Source organism: Gopherus evgoodei, chromosome 10 (genome assembly GCF_007399415.2).
Source record: "Gopherus evgoodei ecotype Sinaloan lineage chromosome 10, rGopEvg1_v1.p, whole genome shotgun sequence".
NCBI lineage: Eukaryota > Metazoa > Chordata > Testudines > Testudinidae > Gopherus > Gopherus evgoodei.
In genome coordinates, this window is record NC_044331.1 from 6,898,862 (window position 1) to 6,922,090 (window position 23,229).

General features: G+C 47.0%; 1 protein-coding gene across 2 annotated transcripts in view; it reads left to right on the forward strand.

The window, feature by feature from the left end:
* The window catches only part of IGDCC4 (immunoglobulin superfamily DCC subclass member 4), a 185,509-nt gene that overhangs the window by 93,691 nt on the left and 68,589 nt on the right, over positions 1 to 23,229 (forward strand). The gene's annotated exons all lie outside the window — the stretch shown is intronic.

Consider the following 23,229-nt stretch of genomic DNA (forward strand, 5'->3'; position numbering starts at 1 on the left):
CATCGATGCATTCTTAGTTTGGCAAAGGTGCCAAGGTGTCACACCCAAATCCCACACTTAGGTTCCTTTGACTGGCCCAGCCTGAGTCTCTATGCACACTCCCTCATTAGGGTTGTTTGTGCTGCATGAATGAGTAATCTGCATGGGCAGCTGAACAGGGGCTGCACAGGGGTCCCTGTGTGCAGGGCTGGCTCCAAGCACCAGAGTAGGAAGCTGGTGCTCGGGGCGGCCAGTTCAAAGGGGCCAATTCAAAGGGGTGGCACTCCGTCCGGTATAGGGGCGGCACGTCTGGGTCTTCGGCGGGAATTCAGCGGCGGGTCCCTCATTCCCTCTCTTCCTCTTTGAGCTGCCGCCGAATTGCCGCTGAAGAGGACGAGAGGGAGGACCCGCTGCCGAATTGCCACTGAAGAAGCAGTGCAATTGAGCTGCCGCCAAAGTACTGCCACTCATCTTTTTTGCTGCTTGGGGCATCAGAAAAGCTGGAGCCGGCCCCGACTGTGTGATCAAGACACGGGTGCAAACCAGTGCAGGGGTATTTTGTGCCACTTCCTGGAGGTGAGAGTGAAAGGGATCCCTGCACTGCTTCACACCCTGTTCGTTCTGTGACTGCTGCTGGCTCTGTCGGAGAGAAGGGCAATCAGAGCCATGACTTTCTTCCATGCCTGCAGGGTTACCTCTAGTGCAGTGTTTTGTAGCCATGTTTGTTGGAAGGTTCATGTTCCAGTTTGGTGCATGTTTCCTGACTGGAAGGAATAGAAGCTTCTCTCAGAACTGAAAAGAGGACGGGGGCGGGATCAGGGGAAGGAGATACAGCCTCTTCTGTGTAATAGAGTATGCTGGGTTGGTTTCTCTGTTTGTATGCCATTTCCTTGATAACTTCGTGACACCTTATTAGGGATCCAAGATATTCCATTGGACCAGGATCTCTTGGTCTCTCATGTAATTCAGGCCTTCATACTCCACTCAGTACCATCTGCATTGGTGCTGGATGGTAGTGGGATATCAGGGGGTGACTTCACTTGAGAGATGATACTTCAGCACGTAACCTGAGCCCAGGAGGAGGTTGGGGCCAGGTGACACCTTCTGCCTGGGTAACTGGACAAGGCTGGAGGAGGAGCTGGGGGTTGTGACTGCGTGAGACTGCTGGAGGTGGTTACAGTTTGGACCTGGCTGGGGAAACGGAGGGAGGCCCAGCACTGGGGCCTGGGCTCCTTACCCCTCAGGATGGACCAGACTTGAAGGGTCCTTTTTCCTGTACCTGCAAGCTCTGTTTTGGACTGTGTTCCTTTCATCTAATAAACCTCCTGTTTTACTGGCTGGCTGAGAGTCATGGGTCACTGTGGTATCTGAGACATGTACATGTAAAATCCCACCATTCCTGACCAATGTAAAACCCACTTTGCGGGCGGATGGAGGCCAGTTTTTTTCCTCCAACCAGACATTGTCAGACAGGCTGGTTGTGGCTAGGGATTCAAAACGTGCGTGAGATGAAGATTTTAAAGATTTGTTGGTAATCACCTTGTTTAGAAAATAGAATTGAGTTGTCTGGGGAAATAGCAGCCTGGTTTCTCTTTTGTAAGTTTGGTTTCTGTGTTCCATTTCTTTTCCCCTCTGGTTGTTTTTCTTGGTGGGAAGGAACTGCAGTGGACTGTTTTAATTGGAGACCTCTTGAGCCAGTAGTGTCTTGGGAGCTACAACATGGAGATTTCCCTCCTTATCAAAACTTAGCAACATACAGAGTTTCTCATGGGGCTCAGAGATGGATTCAGCTTTAATCAAAGCCCATTCAGTGATCCCATCTTCAAGCGCTGTGTAATAAGGAGTTGTTTCAGATGTATGCGTTCCTTCTGATCACTCCTAAAGAGGAGATACCTCCCCTCCTTAGGAATTCAGTGGTAATAACTTTAGGCCCCTGGAATTCAGCCTAGATGACTTCAGGAATAAACAGCAGATGAGCCATGCTCTAGTTCTCACGCAACATGCAGCAGGTCTGAGCTACAAGAAGATTGCATTGGTCCTTCTGGGCTGGGTCCATCAATGGATAAGCAACAAGAGACTAGAGACAGAGAAAAGATTGCACCAGATGAGAATTCTGCCTAAATGACATTTTCCAAAGCTTTCCGTGGATTTCCATTTTGCTCTTTGGGGACGTCTCTTGCAGGAGAAGGAGGGTAAACGTGACACTCCGAGGCATTTAAAGGCTTTGGTCATGTCCATGCTCAGCTGCTGGTGGTGGGCATGGTGCAGAACAAACCGCATCCTTTCAAAGAAGCCTTTCCTATGTTTTCAAAAGTGGCCCCATGTCTTCCATGCATAATCATCTAAATTCATGGATGGAGCTGCCTAGCAGAGGCATTGTGGTTGCTCTGTGAGGGAGCCTCTCCATTTGACCTCAGACCAGTGGCACCTGCTGACGCTGGGGGTGAAATCAGCCCAGTGGCTCTGCCAGTGGCAGTGGCCTGCAGAAGGTGCAGTAGGAGGTTACTTTTCCATCAGTGTTGGCTGAGAGGATCTCTGGAAGGCTGGTGGGCAGGGGGGTGGGTTAGGGGCTGGTAGAATAGGACACCCGACCCTAGATTAAAGTACTGGATCTCTGCTCTGGCCCATGTCTCTGTTGTTCAGAAAAGTTGAGAGGGGGCTAGGAGAAGGCTTAATTCGCAGGGTTCCCTCTGGAAAGGGGCAGAGGTGACATGACTAATTCCGTGAATGTTTGTGGATGGATAATAATGATAATGAGCGGAACACTTGGCAGTCTTCAGTGAGGAACTTGAAATCGCTTCCCAGCCGTTAGGTAGTTAGCCCTCCCCGCACCCTAGGAAGGTAAGGAAGTATTATGATTAGGGCCTGCTTTAGGAAGTGCAGGGCCCAATTTGAACAGTTTCAATGGGGCCCCAGCAGGGATGACTAAAAAAACAAAAACAAACAAAAAACAAACAAAAAAACCACACGTGAAAAAACATCTGGGGCTTGTACTCATCAAGCGGTGCTCCGAGTCTTCGGTGGTGGGTCCTTCACTCGCTCCAGGTCTTCGGCAGCACTGAAGGACCTGCCGCCAAAGTGCCACTGAAGACCCAGAGCAGGCGAAAGGGCTGCCGCCGAAGACCCAGAGCGAGGGAAAGACCCACCATAGAAGTGCCCCTGAAGACCCGAAGTGCCGCCAGGTGAGTAAAAATTTAAAAGGCGCCTCCAGCCAGGGTAGGGATTCTCACTAGGCGCGGGGCCATCTTAGGCGTGGGGCCCGATTCGAGGGAATTGATGGAATAGGCCTAAAGCCGGCCCTGATTGTGATTTGTAATGCCATAGCACCTACTACAGTCTAAATAGGCGACAAACAAAGGGTGGGAGGCGCAGAGAAGGCCAGTGACATGCCCGAGGCCACACAGCCTGGACAATGGCAGAGCCAGGATTAGAATCCAGGTCTCCTGACTCCCTGATCCACAGCCTGTTGCCTAGACCTTGCTTCCTCCTGCTTGTTTATTCCCATTGGAGAGTCTGAGGCACAGAATTGTTACAGGATCAGCCAAAGAGCCAGGTACATACGCAGGGTGCTCAGTCCTCCATCTGCAGGGCAAAACTCCCTTGCAAACTCCGAGACCCTTCCATGGCCCTCTTTGTCTTTGTTTAGAAGTGTCTCGCTTGTTTCTCTGCCGCTCGTGCGTTTTCACATAGATGCCTTTGCTGTTCATCCATCAGCAGGGAGTGTAATTAACGGTGGAGTCCAAGAATACACCTTTGATCAATGAATTGCTTTATGGAGATAATCTGTGTTGAATCTACAGAGAATTCTTGAGCAGTCCAACACTCTGTATCTAATTACCAGTCCCTGCCAGATCCTGTGGTTCCTAATAAAACACAAGGTAACAGGGGAGCTCTGGTATCAGGTGCCTCTGCATGCTAGAGACAGCTCCCCTCTTTGGCCTGATGTGTTATTGATAAGTGATATCGATCAAGCCACACTTTGGATAACCTCTCCCCAGCACCGCAATTTGTTCTGTTCTCTGCATAATTATATCTTGTAACTCTAAGACGTTTACTCTGCTTTTCAGGTTGAAAGCAATCAAAGAGGTTAAAAAGGGACCATTCCTTCTGCCACACAAACGGGTCTGAGCAGATTTCTGTTTTGATTTTTCTTTCCCCCCCACTCCACTTCTGAAGCATTAAGCTGCCCGCTGATTAGACAAAGGAATGCTCTGGGTTGACATTTTCATTGGATTTAGCTAAAAGTGATGAAAATCATGTCTCTGGCAAATCTCTGGAGATTTTTATAATTGGGAAAAGGATATGTGAGTCAGGTGGAAGGCAGCAGAACCTGTTGCGAGCGACAAACACCTCTGTGGGTGACTCACGCTTTGCTGATAGTTTTTTTTCCAAGCGATCTCCATAAGATGCATGTTATTTTAGACATCTTGATAATTCCAGCAGGTGACTTATTCTCTCCCTGGCGATCTGGTTTTAATCTGTAAACGATGGTACATGCAAACAGGTATTTAAAAAAACCCCTTTGTTTAAAAACAACCCCTCCCCCCAAAACAAAACAAAACACTATTTAGTGCTGGTTAAAGGTGCCTGATTGAAATCCTGGAGACTGAGCTTTGTGGGCGCCTCTGGCATCAGTTTACCTTGGTCCATCCTGTTCTCAGCCTGTGCACACAACAATCTACTCTCCAGAAGGGTGTAACAGTTTGGTCTAATTCTGGTTGTGGAGCATGGTATGGGGGTGGCTGGGGGGTGATTAGTGGCCTGTGATGTGCAGGAGGTCAGACTAGATGGTTGTGGTCCCTTCTGGCCTTAAACTCCATGACAAGCTCCTCTGTTTGTCCACACAGTGGGGAGCAGCAGCCGCTAAACCTTCCCCCCCGCCCCGCCCCCCAGTCCTGCCAGTTGATGTTTTTAGTTACCAGTCTGTTGTAGCTCGAGTCAATCTAATAGCCAGTTAGATTGAGCACAAGTGAGGAGCTGGGCTTTGTCGGTCACAATCCGATGCTCCGAGGCTTTGCAGGACTGAACCCAGAGTTCCATGGCAAAACACCCCAGCTTTATAGATGTAAATTCCCATTTGAGTACATGCATTTTGCAACGTCATCCTGTCCTTAAGTGGTGGTGTTCTTGGAGTTTTCTGCTGTTATCATTTGATGGGTATTGTCGAGCTTCCCATTGTTATCTCTTATTTGTCTCGCCTTCAGGGGTGCCTGCCTCACCTCTGAGGTCATCAATGCTGCTAACGTGTTTAGCATCGGATACAATGGATGTTTTCTGATTGTCTCCTGGTCTTTCCAAGTCTCTCACTTTTTCTTGACCATCTGGACATTTGTGATGGTTTTCACACCTTATCTTTCCCTGATGCATGCATTCCTCATTCCCACAAATAATCTCTTACTGAAACCTTCAAAGGTATACAGACAGCAGTGTTTTATATTCAGCAGAATACATTGTAAATCAAGCCTTGCTAAATCTTAACTAAAACAATTCAGATTGGGGCTTCAGGCCCTCAACCTTCCTTTAACCTTGTCTCTTACTTACTAAAACCTTAAAACAAAGACATGTATATTTAACTAGAGTGCCTAATTTGTAATACATGTAGGAAACCATAGTAGACATTATAACTTATCCTAAAACAAAAGGGTGACCATAATCAGTCAGAAGGATTGTTCTCGTCTGTCTTTCCTTTCTGCTATTCAAAAAGGGTGGCTGGCAGGATGAAATCAAATCATACATTAATTCTGATAGTACAATTATAAAATCCTGCTCCTACACCATCACTCCATCTGGTCTCCTGCTGACTGCTAATAAAGGCACCAGTTGTGTCAATGGTGATTTGTGACCTGATGATGGTGCTGATTGTGGTGGAAATGTTTCCACCAGGCAAGCCACCAGCCTGCTGAATGCAGGCCAGGAGATGTCTCCTACTTGTCGCTGCCAGATGAAGCTGGATTTGAATTAGCAGCTAGTAGTGAAGGAAAGGGCCTGTTTCTCCTCAGCCATCCACCCTCTCCGGCCAATCCTGTTTTTCTGCTCCCGATATGGTATCCGGGATATCATAACATTTTCCTTGCTAAGTCAATGTCTTTTCTCAGCTGAGAGGGTGATTCTCTTCACACTATCCTGCATCCAAATTATTTGCATGAGCTAAAAAAACCAAGCTGCTGTCCTTTCCCTCTGCTGAAAGTATGGCAACCCTGGGAAGGACCTGCTGTGTCTCTGCAACCGGATGTGTGCTGGGATCAGATTAATAATGTGATAGACAGTAACTGTGGCAGGCGGTGCTGTGTGTGCTGCAGATGTTCAGGCTGCACAGCCGTCACGGTGTAAATTTCCAGACATTCCTTCGGGAACAGCAGTTTGAGCAAGAATGAGGATACTAGAACTTAGGGCAGGACCCAGTCATGCAGCCCTGAAACCGAGCTGTGTCCTTATTCTGCAGAAATAGAAACAGAAGGATACGTTTGATTTTCATCTTCTCTCTGTTGCTTCCCCAGCATACTTGGCTCAATGGCCTGAGTGCAAAACACACCTGCCAGCCCTGTCCCTGACCTCCTCGTCTGTACATGTGGGAAGCGAGCTGCAAATCCCCACTTTCGCTTTCTGCCAGAAATGGCCTCATCATGGAATGCTTTGCCATACTCTGTGTATATTCCCCCTTCTTCAGCTTTCTACAGGAGCGCTTTATGGGGTTGCGTTTCAGTTTTTGTGACTGTTTTTTCGCCCTGCAGCAGGGCACAGATGGGTGCTGGAGCAGTTTTTATAGTGAGAGTGCTGAGAGCCATTGAACCAAACTGTAAACTCTGGATATAACGGAAACCGCTTCAAGTGGGATAATTTATTTGGTGTTGGTCTTGCTTTGAGCAGGGGATTGGACTAGATAACCTCCTGAGATCTCTTCCAACTCTAATCTTCTATGATTCTAAGTCGGGGTGCTGCAGCACCCCCTGCACCCTAGTTCTAGAACCTATGGGCACAGAGTTCTGCTCCAAAGCCAGCACCCGAGGGGTGTGTCCATTCCACTTTTCTACCATAGGTCATGTGAATTGCTCTAAGGTGCTCCTTGTTAGAGGATGAGGGCCCCATTGGCTTGCTTCACAACCACGTTGATAAGGAACAACCAACAGAAGGGGGGGAGATGACGCTTAGCAGGGCCCACTAACTAGAAGCCTCAGAATGCCTGCTCACTGCAGGGCACAGGAATAGAGTAGCAGCCCTTTGAGTAGTTGGGGAACCCTCTAGAGGCACTCACCAGATGCTATGTTTTAGCTGCCAACTCTCAACCAAAGCAGCAGTGTATATATGTAGCCAGGCCTTACATGCTGTGTATATGCAGCAATCATGGCTATTTGGAGCCCACTCTGCCGCTCTTCTTATTACATTTGTTGTGTCTTTTGCTCTTTACACAGTGATAGACTAGAATCCCAACGCACCATAGAGCTGAGCAAAATCTAAGATCTACGAGGACATCCACATTTTAGGGGCGCATGTCTAGTGCTAGTGCATTGGGCTAGGAACCAGGCGACATGGGTTCTGTTCCTGGTTCTGACACTGACCTACTTGGTGACCACAGGCAAGTCACTTCACCCCCATGTGTCTGTTTCCCCTCCCACTGTCTATTTAAAATGTAACTTCTTGTGGTCAGGTCCTGTCACTCACTTATGTGTTGGTATCGTACCCAGCACAGCAGGGCTGGAGTTTGACGGAGGGGCAGGGAGGACTCTAGACTGTGCTGCATTACTAATAATCATAACAGGTCAAACATCTACCAGGGTAGGTACAGCCTGTCTTCAAGTACTTTGTCCCGTCCAGATTTTAAATGTCCCAAGCAGTGGTGTTTCTACCGCTCTGTTTGAAAGACTCTTCCGCAACCTAATAGATAGTGTCCATTTTTCTTGATATTCAGTTCAAATTCTCCTTTCCTTAAGTTCGTCCCGTTCTTTCTAGTTATACGTTGTTTGGCCACCACAAGCAATTCCTCTCTCACCTCGGTATTTATGCCCTTCAGGTATTTGTGGATGCTTTTGTTCCTGGAGCCTCAAAAGAGCCTGTTTTGGGGAAAGTTAGAGATAACAGCAATTTAAATTTCTAATAGAGTTTGGACTTGGCAGATTCACTTGCTGTTCCTGTGCGACAAATTCTGCCTCAGTAAAATGAAGCTAATGATACTTAGTCACCTTTTTAGAAGTACTTAGAAATGTACAATAGGAAAGTTCTGTATCGTTATGAAAGATTACAACTATTACAGTAATTGGAATCTGAATGATAAGGATGCGGGGCTACCCGGGCAAATATATTCAGCTCAGTGCAGTCTGAATGTGCAGTTATGTGGCAAATCTGTGAGTGCAATTGCCGTCATTGGTAAGCACAACCATCTAATGTTGCGTTGCTTCTTGGTAGCTGTTTGCATGTGCGGTGTCCTGATTTGGCGTGCATAGCTGGAGATGTTTGGTGCATGAATTTTGTCTGAACATCCACCCCCTGAGTGTTTGTATGCAGCCTTTAAATTAAACTAACTTGTGAAGACTGGGGAAGGCACAATGGTCTTCCTTGTAATAGCTACAAAATAGCAGGACGTAGGCTTTTAAAGGGTACGCAGCTCAAGTAGACGTGTCTTCCAAAAGTGACTCCTGTTCTTTCTATCTGTACTGAGCAGACACAGGAATGGATGGACGATTCACTGGGATGGACCAAGAGAGGGTATTCGTTGGGTCTGGGCTGCTGTGAAGTCTTTCGGCAGACAAGCACATTCCTGGTGAATTGGGATTTAATGCTCTGTTATTAGAGATGACGCTGGGAGATTGCCGTCGGCAGAACATCATTTAAATTGACAGTTGTAACAGCTTGCTGTGGCAACATCCCATGAAATGTGTTTTTCAGTCAAATATTTGTATGAAATCTGATAAGTGGGGCAAAGCTGAGGGGCAGCTAAAACACCCTTTGCAGTGAGAGTGAGGCTGTGGGATCAAAGAATCACAATGGATTATGGCTGCTAAGCTGTGATGTTTTCCCCACAAGGCTAGTGATCTTGCAGCCTTTAGTTCATGTGGCTTCAGCTGCATTTAGATTAGAGCAATCTCTGCCTAGCGGATGAGAATACTTCCCCGTCCAGTTTCTCATTTGCAGCCCCTGTTTGTTGTTGTTTGTGTTGCTGTAGTGCCTAGCAACCCCATCCTTCTCAAGGCAACTCAAGAACGGCATTGATGGATTCTGGAGAGAGCCCTGTGCAGCCTTCCTTTGCGAGAAAGCTCAGACAGGGAGGCTGGGCTTTTGAAGGTGAGGAGGTGAGAGGGGTACGGAGAGCCTTGCAGAGAAGAACATGGCATTTGCTTGCCTTTGAAGTGCAACAACTCTGCGGAGTCTTTCCTGTGGCCCTGGAAAAAGATTCCCATGTTTACACGCTGCAGTAAAATTAGTTCTCCTCATTTGAACAAGACCTGCAGGGTTTTCCTGCTTGTATCTTAAAGAAACAGCTGGCAACTTTAGTTCTGTGCTCCAGTCCCATCCCACATGGCTAACTGAGAACTGTTCTAAAGGACACACTCCTGCCCTGTTTTGTATGACATGGAAATGACACTATCCCCATCTTTCACTTGAGTGGTGGTTTTCATGCTGAAGGATTCCACTGCCCTTGAAACTGCAGATCAACATTTGCTTTCATTGACACTAGTGTAAATCCAGATTGACTCCATTGTTTTTAAATCAAGCTCCTTAATTCAGTGGAGTTGTTCCAGTTTTTACACTAGTGTAAAAGGAAAGCAACATTTGGCCCTGTCTGGGATAATTTCAACTTGCCATTATAAATGCAACCACTTCTAGTGTGGAATGAGGCAGCTGTGCTTTTATTTTGAGGCTTCAATTTCAATCTCTATTTAAAGTTGCCCCTGCAAAAAGAGATTCAGGTCCAATCATTCCTGCATTTATTATAAGTTATTTTGTAAGCTACACAATGTATTCCTTTCTCAGTGCGTTTCCCCAGTGGGGCTGATAACCTTCCTCTCTGGTATCTCCATCTCTCCATTTTTCCATTTCTTTTTTACTTGCAATTAAATACGGAATTGAAATCCGTTTGAAAATAAGGAAAGCTCAGAGTTGGGCGGGCTCGGTTTACATGAGTTTCTAGGATCAGGTTTCTCAGGTGGCTGATATTTGAAGCTGTTGCATAATGAACCTGTTGGGTCATGAAAAACGCTCTTAATCTTTTTTTCTCTGGCAGGAGGTGCTAAGTGATTATGTGACTTTGAGAGGCAGGGAAGGTGTGAAAGAGAAGGGATGAAATGCGGGCCTGGTCTTTTAAGGCCAGAAGAAACCAATAGATTATGTAGTTTGACCTCCCGTATAACACAGACCATGAAATTTCATCCAGTTCCTTCTGTACTGAACTCAATAATTTGTGTTTGATTAAAGCATATCAGATCTTCTCAAATGGACATGAAATAGTATTTAACACTGTGGTAGGTACTTTACAAATTGTCAACAAAGAAATGATGAAGAGTAATATAACTAAGGAGACTATTAGTGATTGAACTGGGGTGTGTGCGCGTGCGTGCGCACCACTGCCTTCTACTGAATGGAATAAGAACTGCTCACGTGTGTCATAAACCCCATAGTGCTGACAGAAATTCTCCCTTGAAGTGTTCGAAGCCAGTCTTTTTGGAGCTGGAGGATCTGAGTTCTCTCTTGGCTGTCTCTGAAGTTCTGAAAGTGCAGCACTACTGACAACTGTGACAATCCTAGGTGACAGTGAGTTTGATACAAAATTCCCATCGCTCATATTCCATTAAGCAGAACTGACAAGACCTGACATTGGCACTAGAGATTGCAGCAAAGATGTCAAGAGTAATAGAACAAAAGGAAGGATGTAAACATAGGACAAGGTGAGCTGTCTCCTCTGCTTCTGAGGATTTGCCCAGAAGTACTGATACCTGACCATGGTGACTGACGCTGTAGAGTGCGTTACATCTCCTGTATTACAAACAGCCCTGCATTTGAACCTCCCACGCTCAGTGAGAGCTGGACTTGTTGTTTGTTCAAGGTCTTCTAACCTCCTGATATGCATTTTGTTAAGGCAGCTGGATAGAGCATTCCACCTCATTGAGAACGACTCGTTAATACTCTAGGGCTGGAGGTTTTCTGGAGCGATAGACTGCTTGGGGTGGACAATAGCAGGACTGAAGTGGTGCCTGGAACTTGGGCTAGTCCTCTGTACGGGGTGGATTTCAGCCTTACGGAGGAGAGAGGTGCTCTGCAGTGCTACCAAGAGGCTGGAGAATAGTAGGTTTGGTTTATGGGCTGTTGGTCAAAATGTGCTAACAACATCGGTAGAAACTGGCCAGCAGTTTGTTTGTAGCATAAGCTCATGGGCTTCTGTACTGTTTCTAGTAATGGTTCCATTGAAATGATCTTTACACCTACTGGGTTTGGAAGCTGGAATTTTCCAAGTACCTGACACCCTTAGGCCTCTTGGTAAAACCCAGCCTGCATTTCTTCTTTCTTATACTTTCTCTCCTCCATCTTTCCCTTCCTAACTGGGAAATGCCACAAACACCACCACAGTGCCTTGGGGACCTGCACAGTTAACTAATGAGGAGAGATTTTTTTCTTGAGGTTTCTGGTCCCAGTTGGAGTTTGAGGCTTCATTTTAGTCCCATGTTTAAAAAAAAAAAAAAAAAAAAAAAAAAAAAAAGGTGGTGGTGGTGGGGAATAAAGACATGGAACGATGCTGACCTGAGATGGCCCTTCCAGCCAGAGAACTCCCACGGGAGGCAGTAGCCTAAAGGAGCTGCAGTATTTATTTCAGGAGGATATCACCACCATTGTTATGGGCGTTGTAATTGTGCCTAATTGCACCTCCAGGGTCACAGTTTCATTGTGTTGGAAGCTGTACACACTAATGGTAAGAGAGTTCCTGCCCCAAAGAGCTTACAGTACCAGTAGACAAGACAAAGGGTGGTAGAAATGAAGCATTATGACCCACAGCATACAGATTGGATGAGTCAGCCAATTTCACCAAGGAAGTTAAGTCAGGCATTGAACCCAGGGATCCTGACTCCCAGGCTGTTGTCGTCACCACCAGACCATTCTGGCTTGTCTGGTGTAGAGTTTTGAATTTGCATTGGGTAAATTACAGACATTCCACTGTACATCACAAATTGTATATTCAGTTGTAATATTTGCAATTCATACATATGCAAACCAAGAATCGTTTGCAGAAGCAACTGGCAAATCATTGAGAATACCTAATATGTTCAAGAACCTGGTGATCTGCTTATGGACAAATCAGGAACTGAAAAAGAAAGGCGACGTCCACTGAACCAATGAGTCGCTGCAAACGATTCACTCAGCTTCAACCTTTCCAGCGTCATTGGCCCCTTCCCATGGGTCTGAAGAGAGTGGCTCACATGGTGAATTCCTTTCCTGGGTGGGTTTGACACAACACTGTTCAGCTTGTCAAAGGACGGGGTGTGATAGTCACCAAAATTATATCCTAGAGAACGGCAGGAGTGGTTGTGAGGCCTGCTGAGGAAGCAGATCCACAGAAGTAACCTTACCATGGTTACGAAAGGCATGGCACTTAACCCAAGAGACCACTTCACAATGCTCAGTCATAGGAAGCCTTCCAAGTTGACCCCATGTGACACTCAGCCCTCCTGGACAGTAGTGATGACTGTGAAAAACAGAAGAATTTCCCTGGGCTTTCAGAACCAAACCAAACCTTATTTGAAGCACTGAACGGTCCCAGAGGATTTAAGCAGAGGTTGGGAAATCAACTCTTCCTCTTTCAGAAGGAAACTAACAGTCTGTCACCGTTCCTAGGAAGAGCTATTGAGAAAGGTCATTGGTGAATATTCAAGATTGCCTGGAAAACTTGGGCTGGGTCTTCACTGGGAGAAAGGCACTTGGGTAAAATCATAGTGAGGACAAAGCATTTTGCAGCTTTCACCCATGTTAACAGGTTGAGTTAAAAATTGGGTGCCCTGTAGGCATTAACTTGACCTGGAGTTAAGAACCCACCTTTTTTCTTTTTTCCTAATGAAGATAGGACCTTGGAGGGGATGGGCTTGTCTGCTTACTGCAGTGATCTACTCTAAGGATGTCTTCTTTTTTTGGAGCATTTCAGTAGCAGAGTCCTCCTAACTAGTATGGTTACCTCCCCAAAACCAAAACCCCATAAAAAGTTCATCTGGATGGACAGAAGCTTCTGAGATATTTTTACCTTTTTAGGCTGAAAAAGAGACACTTTTGTCTTCAACTTTTAATATGACAGTTGGATCCCAGCAGGAAATGATCTTCTTTCTCAGAGATCTCCTTTTGGTAACAGCTTTCACTAACACTCTCTTCTTACTCATTATGTCTCAATTCATCACATACAGGATGCTCATTCCTCATTCCTGAGTGGATATTACTAAAGTTCCTTTTCTTCTGAGAGCCAGACTTCTTTCTGGACTTTCTGTGGAAGGGAGAACAGATTTTTTTTTAATGAGTTACATCTCTCTGTTTTTATTTTTCCTTCCAAGTTGTCATGCATTGTTTCACTCCGATTTCATGCCTGATTGACTTTGGTCTTCCCATCTGTTGCATTTGTGACTCCTTAAATGCAACTCTCTGCTTTTTTCTGAGAAAACATTCTGCATGACCTGATGATACTGACTCTGTCTGCAAGACCAAGTTTGTGTGTGATATGTGGGAGGGACCTGAAAGGTTTTTCTTATCATCTGTCCCCTGTGCATTGCCTCAGCCCCCTGCAAAGTAGCATTGTTTACCTGACACCAGAAGTGTAAAGCTGCATCTGTCACCAGGCAGAGCTGAATCAGTTAATGACCCTTATCAGAAAGCAGCATGTGCAGTGTTTTGCTATGGAACCCAGTGCCATAAATATATTTCCCTAGTACTCCTGCTAGACGTATGATAGTGTGAACTGCAAATAGAGCTCATGCAAATAGATTTCAGCCCATATGGAGTCCAAATGGGGAAACTCATCCATTAATGTTACACAGATCCCTTGGACGATCTCAGTATAGCTGAGTAGGGGGCAGTGACAGGGCTGCTGACCTGTGGGGATGAGGGGTATTTTGTCGAGCACTCTTCTCCACAAGGGGTACCGCAATATCCGTGGCTGCCCTGTAATGTTGTTCCTGGAAGTGTCTCCTTCTACGGCACCATGGAAGTTGAATTGCTGGTACTGGAAAATCCATTCTTGGAAGCGAAGGACTGACAGGGCGAGCGTGCATCTGGGAACTGATGAGTTATGGTGGGTACGTGAGTCCGTTCCCATGTGTTGGCAGAGCTGGCGTTGTTCTCTCACTCCCAGTCACGTAGGGATTTCAGCCACGCAGCCCTGCTGCAGACAGGGTGTCACTGGGCATGCCTCCTGTGGGTCTTACTCCGGTGAAAGGTGCCAGCTTGGCAGCTCTGGGAACTGGAATCCAGCCACCAAACAGGTGAGCGCAGGATTCCCCTAGCACTGGGAGCAGGTCTTTCAGCTGAGAATGACACTGCCCAATGTTGGGGTGGTTAAGGAGGAGTGGACACCTGTTCATTAGATTCTGGAAAGAAGGCACCAAACTTGTATCCTGTCGAGCATTTGTTCCTTCCTGATTCAAGCTGCTTTATATATTTCAATATTTGTTAATCTGACCCTTGCTACGTTTGTTGGAAAATGTTGTATGCTTTGCACATGTACATTGCCTCTGTGAGACAGACAAATATTTTAAGTCATACAGAGGTCAAGTGACATATCCTAGGTTACTCCTGAGGGCATTCTGTGCCAAAAAATTAAAAATTCTGCTCACAATATTTTAAAATTCTGAAAATTTTATTGGTCAAATAAATGTGGAGGCTCCAGCATGGCACCGGGGAGCACAGGCCACCGGCTGCACAGAGGTGAGAGATCCCTATGCAGCTCCCCCCTTCTCCCCATGGGACACGGACTCCAGGGGTGAAGCTGTACCCAACCCTGACACAGTGCAAGGTCCGGGCCTGCCCCAGAGTCCTGCCCCTCGATGCCAGGTGCACCGCTTGTGGCCAGGCAGGCTCAGCAAGGCAGGATTGAAGTGTGGGGGGATCCACGTGTGGGTTGAGAGCATTCTCTGTGGGGCAATCTGGGTGCAGGCAGCTCAGTGGGGGACCTAGGTGTGGGGGGTATCTGGATGCACAGGGGCTTGTTGAGGGATTCTGGGCACAAAGGTAATCGGACTCTGCAGGGGGGTCCACGTGAAATTGGTTGAGGTGGTTCTTGGTGTGAGCGGGGATAGAGCTCATCAAGGGGGTCTGGTGTTGAGGGCTCAATGGGGTGAGGATCTAGATGCAGCTGTTTGGAGCTTGGTGGAGAGAGGATCCAGGTGCAGTGGTTCGTCGGGGTGGTCCGAGTGCAGGGGGAGTGGGGCTTATCGGAGGGGGGATTCTCAGTACAAGGGGGGTGAGGCTTGGTGGGAGCGTCTGGGTATGAGGGGGTCTGGATGCATGGGGGTTGGGTGGATAGGGGAGCAGATCTCTGTACAGGGATCCCTCCCCCTGAAGCTGAGGAGCGATGGGTGCAGGAAGTGGCAAGGGAGTTGGCAGAGTTTCCTGCATCCGAGGGAGAAATCTGAGTCTAACAAATGTTCCCTCTAATTTTTTTCCATCCATGTGCGGAGTAAATGTTATGTGCATTGAGATATGTGTGAATGTGCACCACCAGTAGAAACAGAATACCTAGATATAATGTATATTTTTTAATAAGTTACCATAGGATAATTACTCCAGCCAGGACAGGTTAAGCATTTTAGAACTCACTACTCAAAGAATGAAGTTTAAGAGAAATAAATATTATAAAATGCATAGACCAGTCAAAACACTAAAATAACACCTGTTGAAAGAATAAAATGACAGAGAATATATGTGCATTGCAGGAAGTACCAAGTAACAACAATAATACAAATATGCATTGGGAGGTGAGTGTGAAAGAGACTGTGTGTGTGTGGCACAGAGGGTGTGGGTGTGTCTGACACAGGGTGCATGTGTGTGACACAGAGACGTGTGTGTATCTGAGACACAGGGATAGTATGTGTGCTGGCTGTTGGGGAAAGTTGTGCGCTGTCTCTTTAAGACACTCAATGAACGCTCTCCTGCTCTGTCCTGAGCCCTGTTGTCCCCCTCCCCAACTCTGCAAGGGGCGGTGGGAGGCAGCAGGGAGGGGGGGAGAGACCGTGTGAGCTGGCTGCTGGAGAAATCTTAAAAACAGTGCACTGTCTCTTTAAGAAAGGCACTCAGCCACTCACCATTTAGACTTCAGACCACAACAGCTCTGTGTCCTGCTGAGCCAGGCTGTCCCTTCTGCCATACTCTGTGGAGATGGGGTACAGGGGTGCTGGGAAGGGGTATACTCTGACATTAGCACCTTCCTCCCCACCTCACCCCTGCTCCGCACAGCCAGCAGGAGGGTCTGGAAGCAGTTGCAGGATGGAACAACATGGGGGGGAGCAGCACCTGAACACATGCTGCTGGCACATGCTAATCAGCTGAGCGGCACTTGAATCTCTCCTGCGCGGCTGCCTAAGCACACAGCTTACAGGGAACACAGGGTCTAACCTTGCCCCAGATGTGGTGTAGAGGAAGTCCCATCCTTCCCAGCCCAGCTGGGACTAGCAGCTGAGCCTGCCACAGGTTAGGAGCCACCAGCCAGATTTTCCCCAGTCCCACCCCCTGCTCCACAGTGATTTAATCCTCTGCTGTCTGCCCTGGGCACCCAAAACATACTGTTGGAGAGGGTTGCGTGGCCACTCTTGTGGCTTCCCTTTGCTTCCCCATCATAAAGTCATTTTTCTGCGGGAAAGCAAATAAATCTGCGGAGGACATAAATTCTGTACGTGCATAGTAGTGAAGCATTCACCCAGGAGTAGTCAGTGGCAAAGATGGCCAGAGAAGCGAGAACTCATGACTCCCACTCCTGTTCTTGAATCACATTTCCTCATTAAAGGTTAGATCCTGGCTCTGTCGGGAAGCTGGAAAGAGGGGTGGCTGAAGCAGCTGCACTGTCAAGGGGCGACAGCCAGGCTGGAAGCAGATGGGCAGGACTGAAGTGCAGAGCAGAGGCTTGGTCTCAAGACAGGTGTTGTGGGTCAGTAGTGAGGCACGTTGACAGGGGTGCGTAAGGAATGGGACCAGGATAGTAAGGGATTGCTGGGTAATGTCGATCGAGGTAATGCTGCGGAACTCGATACCCACCCCTGCATCCGTCTATGCAGTGGGCCTGATTCTGATCTCACAGGAGAAACTATAAAGTTGGTGTTGGTGAGATCAGAATCAGGCCCTGAGCATGGCTATCGCCAGTGCTGTGTGCAATGTTGTAGCCGTGTCAGTCCCAGGATATTAGAGACAAGGTGGGTGAGGTAATATCTTTTATTGGACCAACTTCTGTTGGTGAGAGAGACAAGCTTTCAAACTTACACAGAGCTCTTCTTTACGTCTTGTCTTTCTGTAGCCAATGCCGTCAATCTTGCTGCCGCACATTCCAGACTCTCTAGTCCTTCAAACAGGAGCGCAAAATACAATCCTCCTTCTAGGCGAGCACAGCGGCATGTTGGCAGTATGGTTCCAGCTAAGGTGTTTGTAGCCTCTGCTGTGTACACGTTTTGTAAAGGTTATTTGTATTACAAGTTAGGAAACCTTGCTCACGGAGTGATGCTCTGACACAGGCCTGAGATGAACTGATTTAAAGTCGAGTGACTCTTGTACACACCGTTCATCTCATGGTAGCTCCATCTTGAGGGGCCAAACCTGCTGAGTTCTGACTGCAGGAAGTGACTGTAATGGGACGAGTACAATGAAGGTTCGCATGGTTCAGTGCCAAGTGGCAGTGTTCAGGAGAACAGCTGTATCATACAGATTGCTTTGTAATAACACTGGAATTCTTTTTGCATAAACTGCAGGTTAAGGATATTGCTCTGGACTGTATAATATAGCGGTCCCATTCTGTGGACAACATACAGAAAGATCCTTTTGTGCATCTTCTCCTTTTTTAGACCTCCGCCCACTTTCTCAGTAACTTCTGTAGAATTAGGTTCTCCAACAAGTCTCGTTTGAAGGAGCACTTTGAGGGCTTGTTGGTCCATCGCTCAGGCATCACTAGCATACGCTGGCTGGATAGCTGTTTTAGGATGAGGGAGGGGCATTGCACAGCGAACTGCAGTGGGCAGGGGCGGCTCCAGGCACCAGTGCACCAACACATGCCTGGGGCGGCAAGCCACGGGGGGGTGGCCTGCTGGTCGCCATGAGGGCAGCAGTCAGGCTGCCTTCGGCGGCATGCCTGCGGGAGGTCTGCCGGTCCCACGGCAGCAATTCGGTGGCTGGTACGCCGAAGGCGCGGGACCGGCGGACCTCCTGCAGGCATGCTGCCAAATCCGCATTACCAGCGGAGCTCCCGCAGGCATGCCACCGAAAGCCCCCTGACTGCCGTGCTTGGGGCAGCAAAATACATAGAGCTGCCCCTGGCAGTGGGAATCCCCATCTCAGAGACCCTGAGGTTTTTTCCAGTGTTTTCTTGCTGTTATGCAGGTTCCTGAATGGAAAGCTTACCCTACCCTGAACAACTTGCCCCAGTGTAGTCTGTTCGCCACATGACCTGTGAAATCAAGAGAAATGGATAGACAAGAAGCTGGCAGAAGGAAAGGGTCTTGTCCTTATCAAAACTGATCAATGTTGCTCTGTGCCACTGCAGGGGCCTTGGGCATTGGTGCACATTGATCCTGCCTGCCCTGTGTCTGTTGCACGCCATAGTCTAGTCTCCTGTGGGCTGTAGTACTTTGGTCTAATTTGGGTTGTTGGGTTAGTGTGTGGGTGTTGAGTGGGGTTGGTGATCTGAGAGCTACAAGAGGTCAGACTAGATGATCTGGCCTTATGCTCTCTGATGATGATGTCTCAGCCCAGCTGAGCCCTTCCCCTCATATCCCCAGACCCTTCCCACTCTGGCTTGGCCTTTCCCCAACATAACCCCACTCCCCCTTGCAACCTCTTGCCCTGCCCCTTTCAGCCCTTCTGGCTCTTGTGCAGACCCCCAACTCATCCCCTTTCAGCCCTGGCCTCCACCCTTTATGCCTGCATGTCTCTCCCTGTTTAGAAGGATATCCAGTAGGATTTGACATCCCTAAACCTGGAATCCCTGAACCATTGGCTGATAAGTAGGGCCTCCAGTAGAAAGACAAAAGAGCCACAAGTCTCTTTATAAGAAGGTGCCGTCTTTACATAGTCGTTCTGCAGAGTGGAGCCTGCTGGAAGATCACAAATATGCCCTGCTAAGCTTGGCTGGCTAAAGTCTGAGCAATTCTTAATGGCTATCAGTGAATAAAGGGGCATCCATAGTGCAGTCTGGCTGCCTCTGCTCCCTTTTGGCTTAATGAAGAACAGTTCTCAAAGTGTGTAGGGCGAGCCATTGTTGACAGCTTTACAGGAGGCTGAATGGTGGGCACAGTGCACCCTGACTGATTAGCAGCAGACCTTAAGTCTGCTTGTAAATACAGCTCTGTGCCCTGCAGGCCGCAAGGCTTCTAAAAATAAAAACATCCACAAATCAATTCCTGGAAGAATGCCATGGCTTGGGCTCTCACTGGGCTTTTGGGAACACATAGTTTAGAATGTTGACTTCTTAGGTGAATTGGTACATTAAAGGATTTAATTTCTGAGCAGAAATCCATGTTGGCTGTGTAAGGAAGTTGAGAGGAGTGAAACAGAACTGTCTGGTGGCCTCTTCTTTCACTGGGATTATGCTCCACTGGCTTCCCAGAGTCTCAACTCCAGAGCACAGACAAGGGAAAACTATTTTACAGACTGTTTATCTCAAGCCAGTTGAACAGATGTTGCCCAGAACTGCTCCCAGCGACCATGCTTAACCAGTGTAACACTCTCGATAGAAATACTTGGAAAGTCTTTTGTGACATTTACCTTGTGTTTGTGCACACGCGCACTCTATATACACTCTTTGATCCTCACTTTGAAAGGGCCTTGAATGAGCATTTTTTTTGTGGGTTTCTTTTGAAGGTGCCATTTTATCCTGGCACTTTGGTATCTAAGTACTTGACTTTGCTCATAAATCAGGCACTTATATACGTGTACATGAAGTGGTAACATTTGTACCAGCTGTTATGCTTGCAGGAGAGCGGCTGCTTTTTAAAAGCTAGAGTGGATTTTTATTTGTTAGTGACTTGGGGATATTTTTTCCGGTGGGCTAGACTTCCAGCTATTTTATTTGAGGGCAATGATTTGAGCGCAGGAGGTGAAAAGTCTTGGGGTCTAATCTGGATACCTTCACTGGCAATAGGAAAATCATTTAACTTCTCGGTGCTTTTGTTTCCCATTCTACATGTATCATCATCGCTTTAAATACTTATTATTATTTTATTAATAATAATATTAATATTACCCTAGTACAGACCTGATATCTGCAAAGAGAGAGTGTTCCAGAGAGTTAAGTTAGAAGAGGGTGATATTTTCTTACCTGTTGTCTTGCCCAGAGAATCACTGCACTACCAACTGCTTAACTATCTGCAAAGCAGTGCAGAGTGTATACAATATTAAAGCTCATGTATGTAGGTGGGCAGAAAAGACCAAGGCTGGCTGATGCAGCATCCTCTGTGTAATCAAAGCAGAGAGAAAAGCGTCTCCACATTCAAAAATGTCCCTTATGCCTGCCTTGTGCACTGACCTGACTGCTCCACCGCAGTCTGAAAAAGAAAGACATGAACATCTCCATGAAGGAAGTGAGGAATACGGGCATTGCCAGACCTCATCAGAGCAATGGTCTTCGTAGCCCAGGGCCCCCAACAGTGGTCAGGGCCAGATTTTGTTTGTGTTTTGAGCTTTTGATGCTACGTAGCGTTAAAGGTTCTAATTCACCAAGTCTCTTAAGCGTGTGCTTAACTCTGTGCACGTAAGTAGTTCTCAATGCCTAAAAGTAGGCACATGCTCAAGCACTTTGGTGAATTGAGAGGGAAAAAGAGGCCAAAACTAGAACTTTTAAATCCAGAATCACCCCACTCTAGAGGTACAGGATGAATCACTTTTTATCCAGCGTCACCACGCTCTAGAGGTACAGGAATATTACGCTCTGGACCTGGGATGGTTATAGCAGAAACTACAAACTAGCTGACATTGTTTTGCAAAACCTCATACTGGGCCAGTGTTCCTGAGCTGGTGTAAATTGGTGTTGCCCCATTGACGTCAGTGGGACTGTGCTGATCTACGCAGCTCAGGATATGTCTCATTCAGTGCCGCATTCTGCAGAGATTTATTGCTATATGCAGATACCGAAGCTCATGTTTCAGAGGCTCTAATGTTTTTGCCTGACTGCCATGGTTGTAGGCAGAATACCAGGCTTGAACTTTGAAGAGGGACGAGTGGTTTTAGGAGCCTAACTTCAAAGCGCCCAGCTTGAGACCATCGGAAAGGGCCTGAATTTCAGGTGTTTCAAGTGGGACGCCCTGAATCACTAGTCACTTCTGAAAATACTGGTGACCTAGCTTCGTTCTGGAACCAGCTCATCTCTGGGCCACTTGGTGTTGTGTTTCCTTGTGAGCACGGTGTGCATACTCTCTCTGTGTTCTGATGAGCACTGCTATAAATTCAGAAATGCCCGTGACACTGTTTTGGAGTCTCTTATTATGTAGATTGTCCCAGAACTGTTCATGGCACACTTTGAGTACATAGGTGGTGTGCAAACATCCTGCTCCAGAGATCTTAGAACCTAATCATCCCAAACCTCTTTGCTCTCCAGTCCTTCCCAGATGAGCAGCATCCATAGGAACAACTCATAGATAGCGCCACAAGAGGATCTAGCCAGAGGGAAAGGCAGCTTTGTGGGACATTACTTCTCTTCCTGTGTCATCATCATCTTTCCCTCTGCACAATCCATATGGCCCCTGAGTTGAGGGGAGTGGGGGTAGGGGAAAGTTTTGTAAGTACAGTGCCTGTATTTCTGAAGGGGCAAGCTTTGAAATGGATAATTTGCCTCTTTATTAGCTGCAGAATAACAGGAGCAATAGCACTGGCTTTCTCAATTGAACAGCTGCTCGTTGCTAGAATCTGTTCCCAGGGGAGATCTATAAGGATGAATTAGCTTTCAGACTCCTCCTCCGTAGAGGGTGAGAAAGTTCATGGAAAAGAAGATTGAGATACCGAGATATCCGGCAATCAGACAACAAACTGTTGACATGTGAGAGCGGACGGTGTCGAGTCATGTTTAACCTACAGTGTCTTAGCTGACACAGTGTTTATGGCATCTAGGGGAGAAGTGTCAATTCCATCTCTGGAAGAAGTCTCCTAGTCACTGAAAGTGACCATCGGAAATGAGCTGAGCAAGTAACATTTTCCCCCATTGCATTTGGAGTATTCTTATATGATGATGTGCGCTAGCAACAACAGGAAATGATAACGGATAACTTTTTGTTTGCAGTTTGGGACTATTTTTAATAAATCTTTCTCAAAGTTTTGAGATTACCCCTTTGTTAAACTTTCAAACAAGCACCTGCATGCTTTCTCCCATGCTGCCCCGCCTGCTGGGAGGCACTCCCTTTAAACATCCTCAAAGCCACTTCATTGTTCTCCTTCACATCCCTGTTTAAAACTCACCTTTGCTGTGATGCCTTCAAAAAACCTGACAATGGTTAGGTATCTGCGGGGCTGAGACTGCTGTCAGTCATAATGACATAAGAACATAAGAGCAGCCATACTGGGTCAGACCAAAGGTCCACCTAGCCCAGTATCCTATCTTCCCACAATGGCCACTGTCAGGTGCCCCAGAGGGAATGAACAGAACAAGGAATCATCAAGTGATCCATCCGTGGTCACCCATTCCCAGCTTCTGGCAAACAGAGGCTAGGGACACCATCCCTGCCCATCCTGACTAATAGCCATTGATGGCCCTATCCTCTATGAACTTAGCTAGTTCTTTTTTGAACCCTGTTATAGTCTTGGCCTTCACAACGTCCTCTGGCAAGGAGTTCCACAGGCTGACTATGTGTTGTGTGAAAAAATACTTCCCTTTGTTTTAAACCTGCTGCCTATTAATTTCATTTGGTGACCCCAAGTCCTTCTGTTATGAGGAGGAGTAAATAACACTGCCTTATTTACTTTTTCTACACCCGTCATGATTTTATAAACTTCAATCGTTTCCCCCCTTAGTCGTATCTTTTCCAAGCTGAAAAGTCCCAGTCTTATTACTCTCTCCTCATATGGAAGCCATTCCATACCCCTGATTGTTTTTGCTGCCCTTTTCTTGAC